Below are 5,566 nucleotides of genomic sequence, written 5' to 3'. Positions count from 1 at the left end.
GCCCTCAAAACCTCAATTCTGTTCATTTGTATTAGAAAAGGTATGCAGTAGTGAGACCAGAAACATTTTGTTTTGTGCTCTGTTGCCTGCTATGGTTGCCTTAACCGATGTGATGATCAGGTCCACTAATATTAAGTAGGCCTGTTAGCTGCAGAGGAAGAAATAGAAATATACCTATGGCCCTTGTTTATAAAGAGCTTAACAAAAAGTAGGGAAAACAAAATACACACACAAACGCTGAATAACAAGGCAGTCATCTGTTGCCAAGGGTGATTCTAACACAACTCAGTTGTCTGTCTGTATGCCAACATTTGAAAAATCCACAGTCTTTGCAACGTTTACCTAGTAGTTAAATATCTAAGTAAGTGAACATGATAACAATGTGGCTAACTCCTCCTAGAGTCCTTAACGATCCTTCTGTGGGGAGGAGGGAACAGCCACACTCCACCCTGTCTCTATATGGGAAGAAGGCCGGGCTGGGAAACATACCCTTTGTGACTAAGAGGTCAATTGTAAAAGTGCCTGGCCATTATATAACTATTTTGCCAAGGCTTAAATAAAGGAGGAAAAAAAAGAGGAGGAGGATAGACATTAAGGTACTTTAAAATTGCTTTTTATTTAAAAAAAAAAGTGGGTTGAAAAAGTTGGAAACTGATACACACATTTTTTTTCCAAAAATGATATGGTATATATACTCTTCTGTCATCTTTTACTTAATATGTCACAGTATCTTTTCATATTAGAAACATACTTCTATAACATCTTTAACAGCATTTTAACAAAACAGTTATTTTTGAGTCTTTTAGAAATTATGAAACATCCTTATATAAAGGGACTAGGGAAGTGCCAAATAGTATTTGCAGCAGCTGCACCTGCCTTGTCTCACCTGCTTAGTTAGACCTCGGAATAAAAAGACAAAGAATATATGCTTGAAAGTGACAATGTTTCCTTTCTTTGAGTCTGTAATTGTAGTGGAAACTCTAATATTTATTCTTTACTGTGTCTCAAGGTCAGCCAGTTCATCTAGTAGCTTACTGTAGTCTGGTATGAACTACTTCCATAGCTCGCATCTTCTCTTTTAGAGCTCTTTAAGTTCTGGATTTTTTTTTTTTTTGAAAAAGAGTCTCACTCTGTTGCCCGGGCTGGAGCGCCATGGCATCAGCCTAGCTCACAGCAACCTCAAACTCCTGGGCTCAAGGGATCCTCCTGCCTCAGCCTTACTGCCACCCACAATAAGAAATAGAGTTTACATTGAGATCAAGGATACTCCTGTGTATGTATGTATAATTGAGACAAGTTTCATAAAATAACACTAACCTTTACTATATGATGCACTCGATTTTGTCTTCTATTCTATTCCTTCTTTCATATGTTAATTATAACTTCAAATTCATTTCATGGCCCACTAGTGGTTGTGACTTGGACTTGGAAAACCGCTACTCTACCGCTTCAGTTTTACTCTGATTAATCATGGTACAGCGTAGGCCAACTCTTTTACTTAAGTACATTTGCTGAGCAAATGGAATCATTGAAGAACAATGCAATTTTTCAATAAATTTCCTTAAATAACCTATAATTTATGTTCTGAACCAGTACATTTTTTACAGTAAAAGGGATTCCTCTTAATAATTATTCCAGATATCAGGTGTAAATTGGGAGTGCCCCAGACAAAATAGGACATATGGCCAACCTATCAATAACTGACATAGAAAATAGTTATTTCATATTTTTCCCTATTTTCTCCTATAGCACCCACTCTGCTATCATACCCACAAACACCTAGTATCTCTGATATTTGGTGTATGTCTTATAATTTGTTAATGTAAGCTAGAATCAGGACCTCTAGATTCTATTCCCAACCTCAAAACTAATTGCTTAACTTCAAACAAATCATTATGTCTCCCTGGCCCTTAATTATTCCATCTATAAAGTAAAGGTTTAATGATCTCTATGATTTCTTTCAACTTTAAAATTATATGACTTTATGCTGTAAAAAATGATATAGAAACCATCTGTAAAAGTTTATAGTATAAATGAGGTAATTATGTCATATATTGGCCTTCACCAAAATACAATTTCTTAGAACTTCTAGAACATTTTAGTGCACGTGCCTGAATAACCCAGGCTGGGCTCAGAGAGTGAACAATGAAATCAATAACAACATTGGAGGTTTCAGGGGTATGTCCTTCCTCTGTCTACCCAGCCACAATTCCAATAAAAGATAAGAGCTACCCTGGTAGGTTTCTCAGATGAAAAACAGAAAAACACCAAACAAGAGAAACAGAGAGTCTAAGATTGAAGAAAAATATGCTAAGAGGTTAAGTGAGAGGCTGAAGACAAACACTGCTGATTTCACAATTTTGTTAGGAATGGACCCTAAATAAAATCATGGCTGCCGAATAAATCAATACTCATCATTATACTCCAGTTGACTGAAACACAGCACACAGAGTTTTAAGAGTTACTGACTATAGAGGGCATTTGTCACATTTGTCACTGCCCAGTGTAGTTTTAAACACCCTTTGCCCACATTAAGAGCCCTTTCTCCCCTAGCTAGAAGCCTAGATTCATTCTCCCAGTTGCCCATGAAACGATGTCCCAAATTCGACTGAGGCTCCACCCATCAGACACCCACCCACCCAGGACTTCAATCCTGCAGTGAGTAACAGGAAGAAGCAGGAGCACAGTGGAGTCCCTCTTTTGCCAGGGTCCCCAGTATCATCCCCGCAAGCTGTGATGTCCACGTGCACCAGCAGGGGATGGACATCTTCCCTGGAGCAGTCCCCACTACAGCGTGCAGTTGTTCTAGCTTGACTGTCTAAGGATTCTCTGAACTTTCTAATGCCATTTAAAATATTTAAAGCTATTTAGAGTGAATGGTGTTGCTTGCAACCAAAAGCTCTGACAGATAGAATAACTACAGTATGTTTGGTCGAGTAAAATTTTATCAAGATCATTTTGTCCTAAAAGATAGAATCTTTGAGAATTGCTTTGCATTCCATTTGCCCTCAATTACTTTGATTGAAGAATAATGATTCATCCAGGAAAATGCCCAACAAATACAATGGGAGAAAATTTGAGAAAAGAAATGCATGAGGCTGGATGTGGTGGCTCATGCCTGTAATCATAGCACGTTGGGAGGCTGAGGAGGGAGGATTGCTTGAGGCCTGGATTTCAAGACCAACCTTAGCAACATGGCGAGTCTCCATCTCTACAAAAAGTAGAAAAATTAGCCAGATGTGGTGGCACCCACCTGTAGTGCCAGCTACACAGGAAGCTGAGGCAGGAGGATTACTTGAGCCCAGAAGTTTGAGGTTGCAGTGAGCTAGGCTGATGCCACTGTACTCAAGCTCAGGAAAACAGAGTGAGACCTTGCCTCAAAAAAGAAAAAAATAAAAATAAATAAATGCATGATAGATCCAACAAAAGAGTGAAGATCAATAGTGAATTAATTATCTGTTGATATGTTACAAATGATCTCAAAACTGCTTAAAACAATAATACATATTTATTGTCTCTTACAGTTTATGTAGATCCGAAATTCAGAAAAGCTTGGCTTAGTGGCTCATGAGGACAGAGTCGGATGTCAGTAGGGGCTGCAGTCACATGACGGCTTGACTGTGGCTTCCAAGGTGGCTCACTCCCATGAGTGGCAAGTTGTTGCTGGCTGTTGACACCTGGGTTTTTTCTAAAAGTCTGCTTCAGTATTTTTAAAGGAGTGTCTTCCACTTCCCTATACTTTCCCCATTCCCAACAGACAGGAAGATAAATGTGTGGTGTTGAATCGGCTTCAGTAGTCAGATAAGAAACACACTTTGTGGCATGGGAAAACCCAAGTTCACAAATGACCTCATGAAGCTGCCTATCAGCTTGGACTTTTAAGTGAGAGAGAAATAAAGTAATGTACTTTATTTAGGCCACTGTTCTTTGCTCTGCATTATAGCAGTTAAACTAGTATTTTAACTAATGCATTAACTTGTCAAAGATCATGCAGCAACAAGTGGCAGTCCCGACACATCCTTATTTGGTCACCTCCTGCCATGCGTGTTGACAAGGAAGATGTCCTTGCCAAAAAGAAAAATGTTATCTTGGCTCTTGACACTCTAGTGGATTCAGCTCAATAAATATCTGAAAATGGGAGTTTATGACAATTTTATGTCCTATTTAATGAAGAATCAAAACTATGGTGTCTCCAATATTTGAGTACAATCTGTCTCCATTAGGCTAAATGTTAAACTTTTTGGAAGTTGAGCTCTGCTTATGCACAGAGCTGACTCATTTTCTATGCAACATAAATCCATTTGAGAGATGTTAAATTTACAGATTGTTTTCAAATGCAGTGTTCTCCCAGCCTATTTTTCCTGTAACCTTACACACATACCTACCATCTTGCCATCTTTATATAGCTCTTCCTATTCATACTAGAAACAGGAACATGTACAGCTGATACCAGCTAATACCTACTGGTATAGTCACACTGGTTGGTAATGAAATATTGAACTACTTCCACATTTCTTGGTAAACAGCCAACATCCTCTGGCCTCCAATCCTCTCAGCTACCCTAGCTCCTTTGGTCCCTCCCTCAACACCCCTGGATCTATGCAGCACCCAGAAACCAGCAGGCAGCCTACAGCTCTGTGACCTGAATCCTTTCTGATTGATTGGTGTTTTTATCCTATTGATTACTAAACATTTCCAGTGTCATCTTTGGGAGCACATTCAGCCTGTGGCTTACAAAGTGACTATGAGAATTTCTATGGCTGTTCCATTTCAAGAATCTCTCATCCCTAGGCTTCGCACATACTGTGTCCTTTGTTTGAACACTCTTCATCTAGGTGACGCTCATTCATTCATAAGGTCTCAGTTTTGATGATGCTGCTTCCATGGAAGCCTGGGTTAGATGCCTCTTGTCTATGTGTTCACAGCAGACTGCGCTTCATTGCTCAAATGTCCCGTGAGGTTACTTGCCCACTGCCTACGTTATGAGCTTTGTGAAGTTAAGGTAACGATCGGTATCTTTTCCGTGTTGAATCTCCATTTAGGCTTTCCACTAATGCTGTGATTGTTGAATGAATCTGTTTAAGGAGGAACTTATGCTTTTTCATAAGAACAACAAATCCTTTCAGTTTGAGGAAGTTAATAAATATCTAATAAGATTCAGACCAAAACAGAAATCTGTATTTACAGGTAATTACTATGTGTGAATATATGAATGCCTCTTACATCTTTGACTAAAAGTCTGGCTAATTTCTTTTATTTTTTGTGGAAGTGGGGTCTTTCTATGTTGCCCAAGCTGCTCTCAAACTCCTAGCCTCAAGCAGTCCTCCTGCCTCGGCCTCCCAAAGGTTTGGGATTACAGAAGTGACTCACAATGCCTAGCCCTATAAATACTATGTATTATTATAATTAATTTTAGTAGTATATTTATAGGCATCTAGTTATGTAAATTTGATATTCTTTCTCCATTAAGCATATCTTCAACAACTGTATTTGAGATTTAAAAATTGCCCAGTGGCCGGGTGCGGTGGCTCACGCCTGTAATCCTAGCACTGTGGGAGGCCGAGGC

This window comes from Propithecus coquereli, unplaced genomic scaffold (genome assembly GCF_000956105.1).
Source record: "Propithecus coquereli isolate 6110/MARCELLA unplaced genomic scaffold, Pcoq_1.0 Scaffold103, whole genome shotgun sequence".
In the NCBI taxonomy this organism is placed as follows: domain Eukaryota; kingdom Metazoa; phylum Chordata; class Mammalia; order Primates; family Indriidae; genus Propithecus; species Propithecus coquereli.
This window is presented reverse-complemented; position numbering follows the sequence as displayed.